Source organism: Crinia signifera, unplaced genomic scaffold (genome assembly GCF_055691185.1).
Source record: "Crinia signifera unplaced genomic scaffold, ASM5569118v1 HAP2_SCAFFOLD_64, whole genome shotgun sequence".
Taxonomy (NCBI): domain Eukaryota; kingdom Metazoa; phylum Chordata; class Amphibia; order Anura; family Myobatrachidae; genus Crinia; species Crinia signifera.
The window spans coordinates 801187-824959 of record NW_028142536.1 but is presented as its reverse complement, the minus strand read 5'-3'; positions in this window follow the sequence as shown (position 1 = coordinate 824959).

Sequence of the window (23773 nt, the reverse complement as noted above, 5' to 3'; positions counted from 1 at the left end):
CAACCTCCAAAAAAATCAGGACTTACTACCCCAATAACCTGCTAACTCACCCCTGAAATACTTACTTATTCACACTATTTTGTTCATTTGACTTGTTTCTAATTTGAAATGCCCATTTTTGTGGGGCCAGAAAGGTGCGTCTTTAAAAGGCGATTTCTACGATACCCCACTTTTGCGCGTCGGACCGCGACTTTTTCCGGAAACGCCGAAAAACGCAATTTTCAGGAGAAAGGAGACGTACATCCTCCCCCTCTGCCGCCCACCCACCCAACTGACAGCCAGCCAGCAGACAAGCACAGAGAGTTCCGTGGGTCTGTCTGTAATGTCATAAAGGGCCTGCTGATCAATGGCCAGCTCTCTGATTGGCTGCTGTGTTTGATTGACAGATTGAATCTGGCAGCTGATTGGCTGTCTACCCTAAAGTGCATTACACACCCCTGATGGTACCACTGGCTAAGACTCCACCTCAGCTCATTGATTAATTATAAATTTAGAACAAATGATGGATGAAAGCAGGCAGGCCGGCCATTGTTTTCACGCTCATTGGACTTGTTTAATGCAATGCACCTTTGTATATTCACATGCATTCGCTTCATGCTGTAACCACTGTGCATAAAAATTTGGAAACATGGCATACAGTGTATCATTTGCTGTCTAAGTCATGTTTCCTATATTTTCCATTGCAAGATACAAGCCGGTTTGAGTGTTTGGGGCACATTTTAGCTAAAATCATCCTACGGGGCCTAACTGCTTATGCTAAAGCCTGCCTATTTTGAATGGCGTAGTGGTCACTGCAACCTCCAAAAAAATCAGGACTTACTACCCCAATAACCTGCTAACTCACCCCTGAAATACTTACTTATTCACACTATTTTGTTCATTTGACTTGTTTCTAATTTGAAATGCCCATTTTTGTGGGGCCAGAAAGGTGCGTCTTTAAAAGGCGATTTCTACGATACCCCACTTTTGCGCGTCGGACCGCGACTTTTTCCGGAAACGCCGAAAAACCGCAATTTTCAGGAGAAACGAGACGTACATCCTCCCCCTCTGCCGCCCACCCACCCAACTGACAGCCAGCCAGCAGACAAGCACAGAGAGTTCCGTGGGTCTGTCTGTGATGTCATAAAGGGCCTGCTGATCAATGGCCAGCTCTCTGATTGGCTGCTGTGTTTGATTGACAGATTGAATCTGGCAGCTGATTGGCTGTCTACCCTAAAGTGCATTACACACCCCTGATGGTACCACTGGCTAAGACTCCACCTCAGCTCATTGATTAATTATAAATTTAGAACAAATGATGGATGAAAGCAGGCAGGCCGGCCATTTTTTTCACGCTCATTGGACTTGTTTAATGCAATGCACCTTTGTATATTCACATGCATTCGCTTCATGCTGTAACCACTGTGCATAAAAATTTGGAAACATGGCATACAGTGTATCATTTGCTGTCTAAGTCATGTTTCCCATATTTTCCATTGCAAGATACAAGCCGGTTTGAGTGTTTGGGGCACATTTTAGCTAAAATCATCCTACGGGGCCTAACTGCTTATGCTAAAGCCTGCCTATTTTGAATGGCGTAGTGGTCACTGCAACCTCCAAAAAAATCAGGACTTACTACCCCAATAACCTGCTAACTCACCCCTGAAATACTTACTTATTCACACTATTTTGTTCATTTGACTTGTTTCTAATTTGAAATGACCATTTTTGTGGGGCCAGAAAGGTGCGTCTTTAAAAGGCGATTTCTACGATACCCCACTTTTGCGCGTCGGACCGCGACTTTTTCCGGAAACGCCGAAAAACCGCAATTTTCAGGAGAAACGAGACGTACATCCTCCCCCTCTGCCGCCCACCCACCCAACTGACAGCCAGCCAGCAGACAAGCACAGAGAGTTCCGTGGGTCTGTCTGTGATGTCATAAAGGGCCTGCTGATCAATGGCCAGCTCTATGATTGGCTGCTGTGTTTGATTGACAGATTGAATCTGGCAGCTGATTGGCTGTCTACCCTAAAGTGCATTACACACCCCTGATGGTACCACTGGCTAAGACTCCACCTCAGCTCATTGATTAATTATAAATTTAGAACAAATGATGGATGAAAGCAGGCAGGCCGGCCATTTTTTTCACGCTCATTGGACTTGTTTAATGCAATGCACCTTTGTATATTCACATGCATTCGCTTCATGCTGTAACCACTGTGCATAAAAATTTGGAAACATGGCATACAGTGTATCATTTGCTGTCTAAGTCATGTTTCCCATATTTTCCATTGCAAGATACAAGCCGGTTTGAGTGTTTGGGGCACATTTTAGCTAAAATCATCCTACGGGGCCTAACTGCTTATGCTTAAGCCTGCCTATTTTGAATGGCGTAGTGGTCACTGCAACCTCCAAAAAAATCAGGACTTACTACCCCAATAACCTCCTAACTCACCCCTGAAATACTTACTTATTCACACTATTTTGTTCATTTGACTTGTTTCTAATTTGAAATGCCCATTTTTGTGGGGCCAGAAAGGTGCGTCTTTAAAAGGCGATTTCTACGATACCCCACTTTTGCTCGTCGGACCGCGACTTTTTCCGGAAACGCCGAAAAACCGCAATTTTCAGGAGAAACGAGACGTACATCCTCCAGCTCTGCCGCCCACCCACCCAACTGACAGCCAGCCAGCAGACAAGCACAGAGAGTTCCGTGGGTCTGTCTGTGATGTCATAAAGGGCCTGCTGATCAATGGCCAGCTCTCTGATTGGCTGCTGTGTTTGATTGACAGATTGAATCTGGCAGCTGATTGGCTGTCTACCCTAAAGTGCATTACACACCCCTGATGGTACCACTGGCTAAGACTCCACCTCAGCTCATTGATTAATTATAAATTTAGAACAAATGATGGATGAAAGCAGGCAGGCCGGCCATTTTTTTCACGCTCATTGGACTTGTTTAATGCAATGCACCTTTGTATATTCACATGCATTCGCTTCATGCTGTAACCACTGTGCATAAAAATTTGGAAACATGGCATACAGTGTATCATTTGCTGTCTAAGTCATGTTTCCCATATTTTCCATTGCAAGATACAAGCCGGTTTGAGTGTTTGGGGCACATTTTAGCTAAAATCATCCTACGGGGCCTAACTGCTTATGCTAAAGCCTGCCTATTTTGAATGGCGTAGTGGTCACTGCAACCTCCAAAAAAATCAGGACTTACTACCCCAATAACCTGCTAACTCACCCCTGAAATACTTACTTATTCACACTATTTTGTTCATTTGACTTGTTTCTAATTTGAAATGACCATTTTTGTGGGGCCAGAAAGGTGCGTCTTTAAAAGGCGATTTCTACGATACCCCACTTTTGCGCGTCGGACCGCGACTTTTTCCGGAAACGCCGAAAAAACGCAATTTTCAGGAGAAACGAGACGTACATCCTCCCCCTCTGCCGCCCACCCACCCAACTGACAGCCAGCCAGCAGACAAGCACAGAGAGTTCCGTGGGTCTGTCTGTGATGTCATAAAGGGCCTGCTGATCAATGGCCAGCTCTCTGATTGGCTGCTGTGTTTGATTGACAGATTGAATCTGGCAGCTGATTGGCTGTCTACCCTAAAGTGCATTACACACCCCTGATGGTACCACTGGCTAAGACTCCACCTCAGCTCATTGATTAATTATAAATTTAGAACAAATGATGGATGAAAGCAGGCAGGCCGGCCATTTTTTTCACGCTCATTGGACTTGTTTAATGCAATGCACCTTTGTATATTCACATGCATTCGCTTCATGCTGTAACCACTGTGCATAAAAATTTGGAAACATGGCATACAGTGTATCATTTGCTGTCTAAGTCATGTTTCCCATATTTTCCATTGCAAGATACAAGCCGGTTTGAGTGTTTGGGGCACATTTTAGCTAAAATCATCCTACGGGGCCTAACTGCTTATGCTAAAGCCTGCCTATTTTGAATGGCGTAGTGGTCACTGCAACCTCCAAAAAAATCAGGACTTACTACCCCAATTACCTGCTAACTCACCCCTGAAATACTTACTTATTCACACTATTTTGTTCATTTGACTTGTTTCTAATTTGAAATGCCCATTTTTGTGGGGCCAGAAAGGTGCGTCTTTAAAAGGCGATTTCTACGATACCCCACTTTTGCGCGTCGGACCGCGACTTTTTCCGGAAACGCCGAAAAACCGCAATTTTCAGGAGAAACGAGACGTACATCCTCCCCCTCTGCCGCCCACCCACCCAACTGACAGCCAGCCAGCAGACAAGCACAGAGAGTTCCGTGGGTCTGTCTGTGATGTCATAAAGGGCCTGCTGATCAATGGCCAGCTCTCTGATTGGCTGCTGTGTTTGATTGACAGATTGAATCTGGCAGCTGATTGGCTGTCTACCCTAAAGTGCATTACACACCCCTGATGGTACCACTGGCTAAGACTCCACCTCAGCTCATTGATTAATTATAAATTTAGAACAAATGATGGATGAAAGCAGGCAGGCCGGCCATTTTTTTCACGCTCATTGGACTTGTTTAATGCAATGCACCTTTGTATATTCACATGCATTCGCTTCATGCTGTAACCACTGTGCATAAAAATTTGGAAACATGGCATACAGTGTATCATTTGCTGTCTAAGTCATGTTTCCCATATTTTCCATTGCAAGATACAAGCCGGTTTGAGTGTTTGGGGCACATTTTAGCTAAAATCATCCTACGGGGCCTAACTGCTTATGCTAAAGCCTGCCTATTTTGAATGGCGTAGTGGTCACTGCAACCTCCAAAAAAATCAGGACTTACTACCCCAATAACCTCCTAACTCACCCCTGAAATACTTACTTATTCACACTATTTTGTTCATTTGACTTGTTTCTAATTTGAAATGCCCATTTTTGTGGGGCCAGAAAGGTGCGTCTTTAAAAGGCGATTTCTACGATACCCCACTTTTGCTCGTCGGACCGCGACTTTTTCCGGAAACGCCGAAAAACCGCAATTTTCAGGAGAAACGAGACGTACATCCTCCAGCTCTGCCGCCCACCCACCCAACTGACAGCCAGCCAGCAGACAAGCACAGAGAGTTCCGTGGGTCTGTCTGTGATGTCATAAAGGGCCTGCTGATCAATGGCCAGCTCTCTGATTGGCTGCTGTGTTTGATTGACAGATTGAATCTGGCAGCTGATTGGCTGTCTACCCTAAAGTGCATTACACACCCCTGATGGTACCACTGGCTAAGACTCCACCTCAGCTCATTGATTAATTATAAATTTAGAACAAATGATGGATGAAAGCAGGCAGGCCGGCCATTTTTTTCACGCTCATTGGACTTGTTTAATGCAATGCACCTTTGTATATTCACATGCATTTGCTTCATGCTGTAACCACTGTGCATAAAAATTTGGAAACATGGCATACAGTGTATCATTTGCTGTCTAAGTCATGTTTCCCATATTTTCCATTGCAAGATACAAGCCGGTTTGAGTGTTTGGGGCACATTTTAGCTAAAATCATCCTACGGGACCTAACTGCTTATGCTAAAGCCTGCCTATTTTGAATGGCGTAGTGGTCACTGCAACCTCCAAAAAAATCAGGACTTACTACCCCAATAACCTGCTAACTCACCCCTGAAATACTTACTTATTCACACTATTTTGTTCATTTGACTTGTTTCTAATTTGAAATGCCCATTTTTGTGGGGCCAGAAAGGTGCGTCTTTAAAAGGCGATTTCTACGATACCCCACTTTTGCGCGTCGGACCGCGACTTTTTCCGGAAACGCCGAAAAACCACAATTTTCAGGAGAAACGAGTCGTACATCCTCCCCCTCTGCCGCCCACCCACCCAACTGACAGCCAGCCAGCAGACAAGCACAGAGAGTTCCGTGGGTCTGTCTGTGATGTCATAAAGGGCCTGCTGATCAATGGCCAGCTCTCTGATTGGCTGCTGTGTTTGATTGACAGATTGAATCTGGCAGCTGATTGGCTGTCTACCCTAAAGTGCATTACACACCCCTGATGGTACCACTGGCTAAGACTCCACCTCAGCTCATTGATTAATTATAAATTTAGAACAAATGATGGATGAAAGCAGGCAGGCCGGCCATTTTTTTCACGCTCATTGGACTTGTTTAATGCAATGCACCTTTGTATATTCACATGCATTCGCTTCATGCTGTAACCACTGTGCATAAAAATTTGGAAACATGGCATACAGTGTATCATTTTCTGTCTAAGTCATGTTTCCCATATTTTCCATTGCAAGATACAAGCCGGTTTGAGTGTTTGGGGCACATTTTAGCTAAAATCATCCTACGGGGCCTAACTGCTTATGCTATAGCCTGCCTATTTTGAATGGCGTAGTGGTCACTGCAACCTCCAAAAAAATCAGGACTTACTACCCCAATAACCTGCTAACTCACCCCTGAAATACTTACTTATTCACACTATTTTGTTCATTTGACTTGTTTCTAATTTGAAATGCCCATTTTTGTGGGGCCAGAAAGGTGCGTCTTTAAAAGGCGATTTCTACGACACCCCACTTTTGCGCGTCGGACCGCGACTTTTTCCGGAAACGCCCAAAAACCGCAATTTTCAGGAGAAACGAGACGTACATCCTCCCCCTCTGCCGCCCACCCACCCAACTGACAGCCAGCCAGCAGACAAGCACAGAGAGTTCCGTGGGTCTGTCTGTGATGTCATAAAGGGCCTGCTGATCAATGGCCAGCTCTCTGATTGGCTGCTGTGTTTGATTGACTGATTGAATTTGGCAGCTGATTGGCTGTCTACCCTAAAGTGCATTACACACCCCTTATGGTACCACTGGCTAAGACTCCACCTCAGCTCATTGATTAATTATAAATTTAGAACAAATGATGGATGAAAGCAGGCAGGCCGGCCATTTTTTTCACGCTCATTGGACTTGTTTAATGCAATGCACCTTTGTATATTCACATGCATTCGCTTCATGCTGTAACCACTGTGCATAAAAATTTGGAAACATGGCATACAGTGTATCATTTGCTGTCTAAGTCATGTTTCCCATATTTTCCATTGCAAGATACAAGCCGGTTTGAGTGTTTGGGGCACATTTTAGCTAAAATCATCCTACGGGGCCTAACTGCTTATGCTAAAGCCTGCCTATTTTGAATGGCGTAGTGGTCACTGCAACCTCCAAAAAAATCAGGACTTACTACCCCAATAACCTGCTAACTCACCCCTGAAATACTTACTTATTCACACTATTTTGTTCATTTGACTTGTTTCTAATTTGAAATGCCCATTTTTGTGGGGCCAGAAAGGTGCGTCTTTAAAAGGCGATTTCTACGATACCCCACTTTTGCGCGTCGGACCGCGACTTTTTCCGGAAACGCCGAAAAACCGCAATTTTCAGGAGAAACGAGACGTACATCCTCCCCCTCTGCCGCCCACCCACCCAACTGACAGCCAGCCAGCAGACAAGCACAGAGAGTTCCGTGGGTCTGTCTGTGATGTCATAAAGGGCCTGCTGATCAATGGCCAGCTCTCTGATTGGCTGCTGTGTTTGATTGACAGATTGAATCTGGCAGCTGATTGGCTGTCTACCCTAAAGTGCATTACACACCCCTGATGGTACCACTGGCTAAGACTCCACCTCAGCTCATTGATTAATTATAAATTTAGAACAAATGATGGATGAAAGCAGGCAGGCCGGCCATTTTTTTCACGCTCATTGGACTTGTTTAATGCAATGCACCTTTGTATATTCACATGCATTCGCTTCATGCTGTAACCACTGTGCATAAAAATTTGGAAACATGGCATACAGTGTATCATTTGCTGTCTAAGTCATGTTTCCCATATTTTCCATTGCAAGATACAAGCCGGTTTGAGTGTTTGGGGCACATTTTAGCTAAAATCATCCTACGGGGCCTAACTGCTTATGCCAAAGCCTGCCTATTTTGAATGGCGTAGTGGTCACTGCAACCTCCAAAAAAATCAGGACTTACTACCCCAATAACCTGCTAACTCACCCCTGAAATACTTACTTATTCACACTATTTTGTTCATTTGACTTGTTTCTAATTTGAAATGCCCATTTTTGTGGGGCCAGAAAGGTGCGTCTTTAAAAGGCGATTTCTATGATACCCCACTTTTGCGCGTCGGACCGCGACTTTTTCCGGAAACGCCGAAAAACGCAATTTTCAGGAGAAACAAGACGTACATCCTCCCCCTCTGCCGCCCACCCACCCAACTGACAGCCAGCCAGCAGACAAGCACAGAGAGTTCCGTGGGTCTGTCTGTGATGTCATAAAGGGCCTGCTGATCAATGGCCAGCTCTCTGATTGGCTGCTGTGTTTGATTGACAGATTGAATCTGGCAGCTGATTGGCTGTCTACCCTAAAGTGCATTACACACCCCTGATGGTACCACTGGCTAAGACTCCACCTCAGCTCATTGATTAATTATAAATTTAGAACAAATGATGGATGAAAGCAGGCAGGCCGGCCATTTTTTTCACGCTCATTGGACTTGTTTAATGCAATGCACCTTTGTATATTCACATGCATTCGCTTCATGCTGTAACCACTGTGCATAAAAATTTGGAAACATGGCATACAGTGTATCATTTGCTGTGTAAGTCATGTTTCCCATATTTTCCATTGCAAGATACAAGCCGGTTTGAGTGTTTGGGGCACATTTTAGCTAAAATCATCCTACGGGCCTAACTGCTTATGCTAAAGCCTGCCTATTTTGAATGGCGTAGTGGTCACTGCAACCTCCAAAAAAATCAGGACTTACTACCCCAATAACCTGCTAACTCACCCCTGAAATACTTACTTATTCACACTATTTTGTTCATTTGACTTGTTTCTAATTTGAAATGCCCATTTTTGTGGGGCCAGAAATATGCGTCTTTAAAAGGCGATTTCTACGATACCCCACTTTTGCGCGTCGGACCGCGACTTTTTCCGGAAACGCCGAAAAAACGCAATTTTCAGGAGAAACGAGACGTACATCCTCCCCCTCTGCCGCCCACCCACCCAACTGACAGCCAGCCAGCAGACAAGCACAGAAAGTTCCGTGGGTCTTTCTGTGATGTCATAAAGGGCCTGCTGATCAATGGCCAGCTCTCTGATTGGCTGCTGTGTTTGATTGACAGATTGAATCTGGCAGCTGATTGGCTGTCTACCCTAAAGTGCATTACACTCCCCTGATGGTACCACTGGCTAAGACTCCACCTCAGCTCATTGATTAATTATAAATTTAGAACAAATGATGGATGAAAGCAGGCAGGCCGGCCATTTTTTTCACGCTCATTGGACTTGTTTAATGCAATGCACCTTTGTATATTCACATGCATTCGCTTCATGCTGTAACCACTGTGCATAAAAATTTGGAAACATGGCATACAGTGTATCATTGGCTGTCTAAGTCATGTTTCCCATATTTTCCATTGCAAGATACAAGCCGGTTTGAGTGTTTGGGGCACATTTTAGCTAAAATCATCCTACGGGGCCTAACTGCTTATGCTAAAGCCTGCCTATTTTGAATGGCGTAGTGGTCACTGCAACCTCCAAAAAAATCAGGACTTACTACCCCAATAACCTGCTAACTCACCCCTGAAATACTTACTTATTCACACTATTTTGTTCATTTGACTTGTTTATAATTTGAAATGCCCATTTTTGTGGGGCCAGAAAGGTGCGTCTTTAAAAGGCGATTTCTACGATACCCCACTTTTGCGCGTCGGACCGCGACTTTTTCCGGAAACGCCGAAAAACCGCAATTTTCAGGAGAAACGAGACGTACATCCTCCCCCTCTGCCGCCCACCCACCCAACTGACAGCCAGCCAGCAGACAAGCACAGAGAGTTCCGTGGGTCTGTCTGTGATGTCATAAAGGGCCTGCTGATCAATGGCCAGCTCTCTGATTGGCTGCTGTGTTTGATTGACAGATTGAATCTGGCAGCTGATTGGCTGTCTACCCTAAAGTGCATTACACACCCCTGATGGTACCACTGGCTAAGACTCCACCTCAGCTCATTGATTAATTATAAATTTAGAACAAATGATGGATGAAAGCAGGCAGGCCGGCCATTTTTTTCACGCTCATTGGACTTGTTTAATGCCATGCACCTTTGTATATTCACATGCATTCGCTTCATGCTGTAACCACTGTGCATAAAAATTTGGAAAACATGGCATACAGTGTATCATTTGCTGTCTAAGTCATGTTTCCCATATTTTCCATTGCAAGATACAAGCCGGTTTGAGTGTTTGGGGCACATTTTAGCTAAAATCATCCTACGGGGCCTAACTGCTTATGCTAAAGCCTGCCTATTTTGAATGGCGTAGTGGTCACTGCAACCTCCAAAAAAAACAGGACTTACTACCCCAATAACCTGCTAACTCACCCCTGAAATACTTACTTATTCACACTATTTTGTTCATTTGACTTGTTTCTAATTTGAAATGCCCATTTTTGTGGGGCCAGAAAGGTGCGTCTTTAAAAGGCAATTTCTACGATACCCCACTTTTGCGCGTCGGACCGCGACTTTTTCTGGAAACGCCAAAAAACCGCAATTTTCAGGAGAAACGAGACGTACATCCTCCCCCTTTGCCGCCCATCCACCCAACTGACAGTCAGCCAGCAGACAAGCACAGAGAGTTCCGTGGGTCTGTCTGTGATGTCATAAAGGGCCTGCTGATCAATGGCCAGCTCTCTGATTGGCTGCTGTGTTTGATTGACAGATTGAATCTGGCAGCTGATTGGCTGTCTACCCTAAAGTGCATTACACACCCCTGATGGTACCACTGGCTAAGACTCCACCTCAGCTCATTGATTAATTATAAATTTAGAACAAATGATGGATGAAAGCAGGCAGGCCGGCCATTTTTTTCACACTCATTGGACTTGTTTAATGCAATGCACCTGTGTATATTCACATGCATTCGCTTCATGCTGTAACCACTGTGCATAAAAATTTGGAAACATGGCATACAGTGTATCATTTGCTGTCTAAGTCATGTTTCCCATATTTTCCATTGCAAGATACAAGCCGGTTTGAGTGTTTGGGGCACATTTTAGCTAAAATCATCCTACGGGGCCTAACTGCTTATGCTAAAGCCTGCCTATTTTGAATGGCGTAGTGGTCACTGCAACCTCCAAAAAAATCAGGACTTACTACCCCAATAACCTGCTAACTCACCCCTGAAATACTTACTTATTCACACTATTTTGTTCATTTGACTTGTTTCTAATTTGAAATGCCCATTTTTGTGGGGCCAGAAAGGTGCGTCTTTAAAAGGCGATTTCTACGATACCCCACTTTTGCGCGTCGGACCGCGACTTTTTCCGGAAACGCCGAAAAACGCAATTTTCAGGAGAAAGGAGACGTACATCCTCCCCCTCTGCCGCCCACCCACCCAACTGACAGTCAGCCAGCAGACAAGCACAGAGAGTTCCGTGGGTCTGTCTGTAATGTCATAAAGGGCCTGCTGATCAATGGCCAGCTCTCTGATTGGCTGCTGTGTTTGATTGACAGATTGAATCTGGCAGCTGATTGGCTGTCTACCCTAAAGTGCATTACACACCCCTGATGGTACCACTGGCTAAGACTCCACCTCAGCTCATTGATTAATTATAAATTTAGAACAAATGATGGATGAAAGCAGGCAGGCCGGCCATTGTTTTCACGCTCATTGGACTTGTTTAATGCAATGCACCTTTGTATATTCACATGCATTCGCTTCATGCTGTAACCACTGTGCATAAAAATTTGGAAACATGGCATACAGTGTATCATTTGCTGTCTAAGTCATGTTTCCCATATTTTCCATTGCAAGATACAAGCCGGTTTGAGTGTTTGGGGCACATTTTAGCTAAAATCATCCTACGGGGCCTAACTGCTTATGCTAAAGACTGCCTATTTTGAATGGCGTAGTGGTCACTGCAACCTCCAAAAAAATCAGGACTTACTACCCCAATAACCTGCTAACTCACCCCTGAAATACTTACTTATTCACACTATTTTGTTCATTTGACTTGTTTCTAATTTGAAATGCCCATTTTTGTGGGGCCAGAAAGGTGCGTCTTTAAAAGGCGATTTCTACGATACCCCACTTTTGCGCGTCGGACCGCGACTTTTTCCGGAAACGCCGAAAAACCGCAATTTTCAGGAGAAACGAGACGTACATCCTCCCCCTCTGCCGCCCACCCACCCAACTGACAGCCAGCCAGCAGACAAGCACAGAGAGTTCCGTGGGTCTGTCTGTGATGTCATAAAGGGCCTGCTGATCAATGGCCAGCTCTCTGATTGGCTGCTGTGTTTGATTGACAGATTGAATCTGGCAGCTGATTGGCTGTCTACCCTAAAGTGCATTACACACCCCTGATGGTACCACTGGCTAAGACTCCACCTCAGCTCATTGATTAATTATAAATTTAGAACAAATGATGGATGAAAGCAGGCAGGCCGGCCATTTTTTTCACGCTCATTGGACTTGTTTAATGCAATGCACCTTTGTATATTCACATGCATTCGCTTCATGCTGTAACCACTGTGCATAAAAATTTGGAAACATGGCATACAGTGTATCATTTGCTGTCTAAGTCATGTTTCCCATATTTTCCATTGCAAGATACAAGCCGGTTTGAGTGTTTGGGGCACATTTTAGCTAAAATCATCCTACGGGGCCTAACTGCTTATGCTAAAGCCTGCCTATTTTGAATGGCGTAGTGGTCACTGCAACCTCCAAAAAAATCAGGACTTACTACCCCAATAACCTGCTAACTCACCCCTGAAATACTTACTTATTCACACTATTTTGTTCATTTGACTTGTTTCTAATTTGAAATGACCATTTTTGTGGGGCCAGAAAGGTGCGTCTTTAAAAGGCGATTTCTACGATACCCCACTTTTGCGCGTCGGACCGCGACTTTTTCCGGAAACGCCGAAAAAACGCAATTTTCAGGAGAAACGAGACGTACATCCTCCCCCTCTGCCGCCCACCCACCCAACTGACAGCCAGCCAGCAGACAAGCACAGAGAGTTCCGTGGGTCTGTCTGTGATGTCATAAAGGGCCTGCTGATCAATGGCCAGCTCTCTGATTGGCTGCTGTGTTTGATTGACAGATTGAATCTGGCAGCTGATTGGCTGTCTACCCTAAAGTGCATTACACACCCCTGATGGTACCACTGGCTAAGACTCCACCTCAGCTCATTGATTAATTATAAATTTAGAACAAATGATGGATGAAAGCAGGCAGGCCGGCCATTTTTTTCACGCTCATTGGACTTGTTTAATGCAATGCACCTTTGTATATTCACATGCATTCGCTTCATGCTGTAACCACTGTGCATAAAAATTTGGAAACATGGCATACAGTGTATCATTTGCTGTCTAAGTCATGTTTCCCATATTTTCCATTGCAAGATACAAGCCGGTTTGAGTGTTTGGGGCAAATTTTAGCTAAAATCATCCTACGGGGCCTAACTGCTTATGCTTAAGCCTGCCTATTTTGAATGGCGTAGTGGTCACTGCAACCTCCAAAAAAATCAGGACTTACTACCCCAATTACCTGCTAACTCACCCCTGAAATACTTACTTATTCACACTATTTTGTTCATTTGACTTGTTTCTAATTTGAAATGCCCATTTTTGTGGGGCCAGAAAGGTGCGTCTTTAAAAGGCGATTTCTACGATACCCCACTTTTGCGCGTCGGACCGCGACTTTTTCCGGAAACGCCGAAAAACCGCAATTTTCAGGAGAAACGAGACGTACATCCTCCCACTCTGCCGCCCACCCACCCAACTGACAGCCAGCCAGCAGACAAGCACAGAGAGTTCCGTGGGTCTGTCTGTGATGTCATAAAGGGCCTGCTGATCAATGGCCAGCTCTATGATTGGCTGCTGTGTTTGATTGACAGATTGAATCTGGCAGCTGATTGGCTGTCTACCCTAAAGTGCATTACACACCCCTGATGGTACCACTGGCTAAGACTCCACCTCAGCTCATTGATTAATTATAAATTTAGAACAAATGATGGATGAAAGCAGGCAGGCCGGCCATTTTTTTCACGCTCATTGGACTTGTTTAATGCAATGCACCTTTGTATATTCACATGCATTCGCTTCATGCTGTAACCACTGTGCATAAAAATTTGGAAACATGGCATACAGTGTATCATTTGCTGTCTAAGTCATGTTTCCCATATTTTCCATTGCAAGATACAAGCCGGTTTGAGTGTTTGGGGCACATTTTAGCTAAAATCATCCTACGGGGCCTAACTGCTTATGCTAAAGCCTGCCTATTTTGAATGGCGTAGTGGTCACTGCAACCTCCAAAAAAATCAGGACTTACTACCCCAATAACCTCCTAACTCACCCCTGAAATACTTACTTATTCACACTATTTTGTTCATTTGACTTGTTTCTAATTTGAAATGCCCATTTTTGTGGGGCCAGAAAGGTGCGTCTTTAAAAGGCGATTTCTACGATACCCCACTTTTGCTCGTCGGACCGCGACTTTTTCCGGAAACGCCGAAAAACCGCAATTTTCAGGAGAAACGAGACGTACATCCTCCAGCTCTGCCGCCCACCCACCCAACTGACAGCCAGCCAGCAGACAAGCACAGAGAGTTCCGTGGGTCTGTCTGTGATGTCATAAAGGGCCTGCTGATCAATGGCCAGCTCTATGATTGGCTGCTGTGTTTGATTGACAGATTGAATCTGGCAGCTGATTGGCTGTCTACCCTAAAGTGCATTACACACCCCTGATGGTACCACTGGCTAAGACTCCACCTCAGCTCATTGATTAATTATAAATTTAGAACAAATGATGGATGAAAGCAGGCAGGCCGGCCATTTTTTTCACGCTCATTGGACTTGTTTAATGCAATGCACCTTTGTATATTCACATGCATTCGCTTCATGCTGTAACCACTGTGCATAAAAATTTGGAAACATGGCATACAGTGTATCATTTGCTGTCTAAGTCATGTTTCCCATATTTTCCATTGCAAGATACAAGCCGGTTTGAGTGTTTGGGGCACATTTTAGCTAAAATCATCCTACGGGGCCTAACTGCTTATGCTAAAGCCTGCCTATTTTGAATGGCGTAGTGGTCACTGCAACCTCCAAAAAAATCAGGACTTACTACCCCAATAACCTCCTAACTCACCCCTGAAATACTTACTTATTCACACTATTTTGTTCATTTGACTTGTTTCTAATTTGAAATGCCCATTTTTGTGGGGCCAGAAAGGTGCGTCTTTAAAAGGCGATTTCTACGATACCCCACTTTTGCTCGTCGGACCGCGACTTTTTCCGGAAACGCCGAAAAACCGCAATTTTCAGGAGAAACGAGACGTACATCCTCCAGCTCTGCCGCCCACCCACCCAACTGACAGCCAGCCAGCAGACAAGCACAGAGAGTTCCGTGGGTCTGTCTGTGATGTCATAAAGGGCCTGCTGATCAATGGCCAGCTCTCTGATTGGCTGCTGTGTTTGATTGACAGATTGAATCTGGCAGCTGATTGGCTGTCTACCCTAAAGTGCATTACACACCCCTGATGGTACCACTGGCTAAGACTCCACCTCAGCTCATTGATTAATTATAAATTTAGAACAAATGATGGATGAAAGCAGGCAGGCCGGCCATTTTTTTCACGCTCATTGGACTTGTTTAATGCAATGCACCTTTGTATATTCACATGCATTCGCTTCATGCTGTAACCACTGTGCATAAAAATTTGGAAACATGGCATACAGTGTATCATTTGCTGTCTAAGTCATGTTTCCCATATTTTCCATTGCAAGATACAAGCCGGTTTGAGTGTTTGGGGCACATTTTAGCTAAAATCATCCTACGGGGCCTAACTGCTTATGCTAAAGCCTGCCTATTTTGAATGGCGTAGTGGTCACTGCAACCTCCAAAAAAATCAGGACTTACTACCCCAATAACCTGCTAACTCACCCCTGAAATACTTACTTATTCACACTATTTTGTTCATTTGACTTGTTTCTAATTTGAAATGACCATTTTTGTGGGGCCAGAAAGGTGCGTCTTTAAAAGGCGATTTCTACGATACCCCACTTTTGCGCGTCGGACCGCGACTTTTTCCGGAAACGCCGAAAAAACGCAATTTTCAGGAGAAACGAGACGTACATCCTCCCCCTCTGCCGCCCACCCACCCAACTGACAGCCAGCCAGCAGACAAGCACAGAGAGTTCCGTGGGTCTGTCTGTGATGTCATAAAGGGCCTGCTGATCAATGGCCAGCTCTCTGATTGGCTGCTGTGTTTGATTGACAGATTGAATCTGGCAGCTGATTGGCTGTCTACCCTAAAGTGCATTACACACCCCTGATGGTACCACTGGCTAAGACTCCACCTCAGCTCATTGATTAATTATAAATTTAGAACAAATGATGGATGAAAGCAGGCAGGCCGGCCATTTTTTTCACGCTCATTGGACTTGTTTAATGCAATGCACCTTTGTATATTCACATGCATTCGCTTCATGCTGTAACCACTGTGCATAAAAATTTGGAAACATGGCATACAGTGTATCATTTGCTGTCTAAGTCATGTTTCCCATATTTTCCATTGCAAGATACAAGCCGGTTTGAGTGTTTGGGGCACATTTTAGCTAAAATCATCCTACGGGACCTAACTGCTTATGCTAAAGCCTGCCTATTTTGAATGGCGTAGTGGTCACTGCAACCTCCAAAAAAATCAGGACTTACTACCCCAATAACCTGCTAACTCACCCCTGAAATACTTACTTATTCACACTATTTTGTTCATTTGACTTGTTTCTAATTTGAAATGCCCATTTTTGTGGGGCCAGAAAGGTGCGTCTTTAAAAGGCGATTTCTACGATACCCCACTTTTGCGCGTCGGACCGCGACTTTTTCCGGAAACGCCGAAAAACCACAATTTTCAGGAGAAACGAGTCGTACATCCTCCCCCTCTGCCGCCCACCCACCCAACTGACAGCCAGCCAGCAGACAAGCACAGAGAGTTCCGTGGGTCTGTCTGTGATGTCATAAAGGGCCTGCTGATCAATGGCCAGCTCTCTGATTGGCTGCTGTGTTTGATTGACAGATTGAATCTGGCAGCTGATTGGCTGTCTACCCTAAAGTGCATTACACACCCCTGATGGTACCACTGGCTAAGACTCCACCTCAGCTCATTGATTAATTATAAATTTAGAACAAATGATGGATGAAAGCAGGCAGGCCGGCCATTTTTTTCACGCTCATTGGACTTGTTTAATGCAATGCACCTTTGTATATTCACATGCATTCGCTTCATGCTGTAACCACTGTGCATAAAAATTTGGAAACATGGCATACAGTGTATCATTTTCTGTCTAAGTCATGTTTCCCATATTTTCCATTGCAAGATACAAGCCGGTTTGAGTGTTTGGGGCACATTTTAGCTAAAATCATCCTACGGGGCCTAACTGCTTATGCTATAGCCTGCCTATTTTGAATGGCGTAGTGGTCACTGCAACCTCCAAAAAAATCAGGACTTACTACCCCAATAACCTGCTAACTCACCCCTGAAATACTTACTTATTCACACTATTTTGTTCATTTGACTTGTTTCTAATTTGAAATGCCCATTTTTGTGGGGCCAGAAAGGTGCGTCTTTAAAAGGCGATTTCTACGATACCCCACTTTTGCGCGTCGGACCGCGACTTTTTCCGGAAACGCCCAAAAACCGCAATTTTCAGGAGAAACGAGACGTACATCCTCCCCCTCTGCCGCCCACCCACCCAACTGACAGCCAGCCAGCAGACAAGCACAGAGAGTTCCGTGGGTCTGTCTGTGATGTCATAAAGGGCCTGCTGATCAATGGCCAGCTCTCTGATTGGCTGCTGTGTTTGATTGACTGATTGAATTTGGCAGCTGATTGGCTGTCTACCCTAAAGTGCATTACACACCCCTTATGGTACCACTGGCTAAGACTCCACCTCAGCTCATTGATTAATTATAAATTTAGAACAAATGATGGATGAAAGCAGGCAGGCCGGCCATTTTTTTCACGCTCATTGGACTTGTTTAATGCAATGCACCTTTGTATATTCACATGCATTCGCTTCATGCTGTAACCACTGTGCATAAAAATTTGGAAACATGGCATACAGTGACACATTTGCTGTCTAAGTCATGTTTCCCATATTTTCCATTGCACGATACAAGCCGGTTTGAGTGTTTGGGGCACATTTTAGCTAAAATCATCCTACGGGGCCTAACTGCTTATGCTAAAGCCTGCCTATTTTGAATGGCGTAGTGGTCACTGCAACCTCCAAAAAAATCAGGACTTACTACCCCAATAACCTGCTTACTCACCCCTGAAATACTTACTTATTCACACTATTTTGTTCATTTGACTTGTTTCTAATTTGAAATGCCCATTTTTGTGGGGCCAGAAAGGTGCGTCTTTAAAAGGCGATTTCTACGATACCCCACTTTTGCGCGTCGGACCGCGACTTTTTCCGGAACCGCCGAAAAACCGCAATTTTCAGGAGAAACAAGACGTACATCCTCCCCCTCTGCCGCCCACCCACCCAACTGACAGCCAGCCAGCAGACAAGCACAGAGAGTTCCGTGGGTCTGTCTGTGATGTCATAAAGGGCCTGCTGATCAATGGCCAGCTCTCTGATTGGCTGCTGTGTTTGATTGACAGATTGAATCTGGCAGCTGATTGGCTGTCTACCCTAAAGTGCATTACACACCCCTGATGGTACCACTGGCTAAGACTCCACCTCAGCTCATTGATTAATTATAAATTTAGAACAAATGATGGATGAAAGCAGGCAGGCCGGCCATTTTTTTCACGCTCATTGGACTTGTTTAATGCAATGCACCTTTGTATATTCATATGCATTCACTTCATGCTGTAACCACTGTGCATAAAAATTTGGAAACATGGCATACAGTGTATCATTTGCTGTCTAAGTCATGTTTCCCATATTTTCCATTGCAAGATACAAGCCGGTTTGAGTGTTTGGGGCACATTTTAGCTAAAATCATCCTACGGGCCTAACTGCTTATGCTAAAGCCTGCCTATTTTGAATGGCGTAGTGGTCACTGCAACCTCCAAAAAAATCAGGACTTACTACCCCAATAACCTGCTAACTCACCCCTGAAATACTTACTTATTCACACTATTTTGTTCATTTGACTTGTTTCTAATTTGAAATGCCCATTTTTGTGGGGCCAGAAAGGTGCGTCTTTAAAAGGCAATTTCTACGATACCCCACTTTTGCGCGTCGGACCGCGACTTTTTCCGGAAACGCCGAAAAACCGCAATTCTCAGGAGAAACGAGACGTACATCCTCCCCCTCTGCCGCCCACCCACCTAACTGACAGCCAGCCAGCAGACAAGCACAGAAAGTTCCGTGGGTCTGTCTGTGATGTCATAAAGGGCCTGCTGATCAATGGCCAGCTCTCTGATTGGCTGCTGTGTTTGATTGACAGATTGAATCTGGCAGCTGATTGCCTGTCTACCCTAAAGTGCATTACACACCCCTGATGGTACCACTGGCTAAGACTCCACCTCAGCTCATTGATTAATTATAAATTTAGAACAAATGATGGATGAAAGCAGGCAGGCCGGCCATTTTTTTCACGCTCATTGGACTTGTTTAATGCAATGCACCTTTGTATATTCACATGCATTCGCTTCATGCTGTAACCACTGTGCATAAAAATTTGAAAACATGGCATACAGTGTATCATTTGCTGTCTAAGTCATGTTTCCCATATTTTCCATTGCAAGATACAAGCCGGTTTGAGTGTTTGGGGCACATTTTAGCTAAAATCATCCTACGGGGCCTAACTGCTTATGCTAAAGCCTGCCTATTTTGAATGGCGTAGTGGTCACTGCAACCTCCAAAAAAATCAGGACTTACTACCCCAATAACCTGCTAACTCACCCCTGAAATACTTACTTATTCACACTATTTTGTTCATTTGACTTGTTTCTAATTTGAAATGCCCATTTTTGTGGGGCCAGAAAGGTGCGTCTTTAAAAGGCGATTTCTACGATACCCCACTTTTGCGCGTCGGACCGCGACTTTTTCCGGAAACGCCGAAAAACCGCAATTTTCAGGAGAAACGAGACGTACATCCTCCCCCTCTGCCGCCCACCCACCCAACTGACAGCCAGCCAGCAGACAAGCACAGAGAGTTCCGTGGGTCTGTCTGTGATGTCATAAAGGGCCTGCTGATCAATGGCCAGCTCTCTGATTGGCTGCTGTGTTTGATTGACAGATTGAATCTGGCAGCTGATTGGCTGTCTACCCTAAAGTGCATTACACACCCCTGATGGTACCACTGGCTAAGACTCCACCTCAGCTCATTGATTAATTATAAATTTAGAACAAATGATGGATGAAAGCAGGCAGGCCGGCCATTTTTTTCACGCTCATTGGACTTGTTTAATGCAATGCACCTTTGTATATTCACATGCATTCGCTTCATGCTGTAACCACTGTGCATAAAAATTTGGAAACATGGCATACAGTGTATCATTTGCTGTCTAAGTCATGTTTCCCATATTTTCCATTGCAAGATACAAGCCGGTTTGAGTGTTTGGGGCACATTTTAGCTAAAATCATCCTACGGGCCTAACTGCTTATGCTAAAGCCTGCCTATTTTGAATGGCGTAGTGGTCACTGCAACCTCCAAAAAAATCAGGACTTACTACCTCAATAACCTGCTAACTCACCCCTGAAATACTTACTTATTCACACTATTTTGTTCATTTGACTTGTTTCTAATTTGAAATGCCCATTTTTGTGGGGCCAGAAAGGTGCGTCTTTAAAAGGCGATTTCTACGATACCCCACTTTTGCGCGTCGGACCGCGACTTTTTCCGGAAACGCCGAAAAACCGCAATTTTCAGGAGAAACGAGACGTACATCCTCCCCCTCTGCCGCCCACCCACCCAACTGACAGCCAGCCAGCAGACAAGCACAGAGAGTTCCGTGGGTCTGTCTGTGATGTCATAAAGGGCCTGCTGATCAATGGCCAGCTCTCTGATTGGCTGCTGTGTTTGATTGACAGATTGAATCTGGCAGCTGATTGGCTGTCTACCCTAAAGTGCATTACACACCCCTGATGGTACCACTGGCTAAGACTCCACCTCAGCTCATTGATTAATTATAAATTTAGAACAAATGATGGATGAAAGCAGGCAGGCCGGCCATTTTTTTCACGCTCATTGGACTTGTTTAATGCCATGCACCTTTGTATATTCACATGCATTCGCTTCATGCTGTAACCACTGTGCATAAAAATTTGGAAAACATGGCATACAGTGTATCATTTGCTGTCTAAGTCATGTTTCCCATATTTTCCATTGCAAGATACAAGCCGGTTTGAGTGTTTGGGGCACATTTTAGCTAAAATCATCCTACGGGGCCTAACTGCTTATGCTAAAGCCTGCCTATTTTGAATGGCGTAGTGGTCACTGCAACCTCCAAAAAAATCAGGACTTACTACCCCAATAACCTGCTAACTCACCCCTGAAATACTTACTTATTCACACTATTTTGTTCATTTGACTTGTTTCTAATTTGAAATGCCCATTTTTGTGGGGCCAGAAAGGTGCGTCTTTAAAAGGCAATTTCTACGATACCCCACTTTTGCGCGTCGGACCGCGACTTTTTCCGGAAACGCCGAAAAACCGCAATTTTCAGGAGAAACGAGACATACATCCTCCCCCTTTGCCGCCCACCCACCCAACTGACAGCCAGCCAGCAGACAAGCACAGAGAGTTCCGTGGGTCTGTCTGTGATGTCATAAAGGGCCTGCTGATCAATGGCCAGCTCTCTGATTGGCTGCTGTGTTTGATTGACAGATTGAATCTGGCAGCTGATTGGCTGTCTACCCTAAAGTGCATTACACACCCCTGATGGTACCACTGGCTAAGACTCCACCTCAGCTCATTGATTAATTATAAATTTAGAACAAATGATGGATGAAAGCAGGCAGGCCGGCCATTTTTTTCACACTCATTGGACTTGTTTAATGCAATGCACCTGTGTATATTCACATGCATTCGCTTTATGCTGTAACCACTGTGCATAAAAATTTGGAAACATGGCATACAGTGTATCATTTGCTGTCTAAGTCATGTTTCCCATATTTTCCATTGCAAGATACAAGCCGGTTTGAGTGTTTGGGGCACATTTTAGCTAAAATCATCCTACGGGGCCTAACTGCTTATGCTAAAGCCTGCCTATTTTGAATGGCGTAGTGGTCACTGCAACCTCCAAAAAAATCAGGACTTACTACCCCAATAACCTGCTAACTCACCCCTGAAATACTTACTTATTCACACTATTTTGTTCATTTGACTTGTTTCTAATTTGAAATGCCCATTTTTGTGGGGCCAGAAAGGTGCGTCTTTAAAAGGCGATTTCTACGATACCCCACTTTTGCGCGTCGGACCGCGACTTTTTCCGGAAACGCCGAAAAACCGCAATTTTCAGGAGAAACGAGACGTACATCCTCCCCCTCTGCCGCCCACCCACCCAACTGACAGCCAGCCAGCAGACAAGCACAGAGAGTTCCGTGGGTCTGTCTGTGATGTCATAAAGGGCCTGCTGATCAATGGCCAGCTCTCTGATTGGCTGCTGTGTTTGATTGACAGATTGAATCTGGCAGCTGATTGGCTGTCTACCCTAAAGTGCATTACACACCCCTGATGGTACCACTGGCTAAGACTCCACCTCAGCTCATTGATTAATTATAAATTTAGAACAAATGATGGATGAAAGCAGGCAGGCCGGCCATTTTTTTCACGCTCATTGGACTTGTTTAATGCCATGCACCTTTGTATATTCACATGCATTCGTTTCATGCTGTAACCACTGTGCATAAAAATTTGGAAAACATGGCATACAGTGTATCATTTGCTGTCTAAGTCATGTTTCCCATATTTTCCATTGCAAGATACAAGCCGGTTTGAGTGTTTGGGGCACATTTTAGCTAAAATCATCCTACGGGGCCTAACTGCTTATGCTAAAGCCTGCCTATTTTGAATGGCGTAGTGGTCACTGCAACCTCCAAAAAAATCAGGACTTACTACCCCAATAACCTGCTAACTCACCCCTGAAATACTTACTTATTCACACTATTTTGTTCATTTGACTTGTTTCTAATTTGAAATGCCCATTTTTGTGGGGCCAGAAAGGTGCGTCTTTAAAAGGCGATTTCTACGATACCCCACTTTTGCGCGTCGGACCGCGACTTTTTCCGGAAACGCCGAAAAACCGCAATTTTCAGGAGAAACGAGACGTACATCCTCCCCCTCTGCCGCCCACCCACCCAACTGACAGCCAGCCAGCAGACAAGCACAGAGAGTTCCGTGGGTCTGTCTGTGATGTCATAAAGGGCCTGCTGATCAATGGCCAGCTCTCTGATTGGCTGCTGTGTTTGATTGACAGATTGAATCTGGCAGCTGATTGGCTGTCTACCCTAAAGTGCATTACACACCCCTGATGGTACCACTGGCTAAGACTCCACCTCAGCTCATTGATTAATTATAAATTTAGAACAAATGATGGATGAAAGCAGGCAGGCCGGCCATTTTTTTCACGCTCATTGGACTTGTTTAATGCCATGCACCTTTGTATATTCACATGCATTCGCTTCATGCTGTAACCACTGTGCATAAAAATTTGGAAAACATGGCATACAGTGTATCATTTGCTGTCTAAGTCATGTTTCCCATATTTTCCATTGCAAGATACAAGCCGGTTTGAGTGTTTGGGGCACATT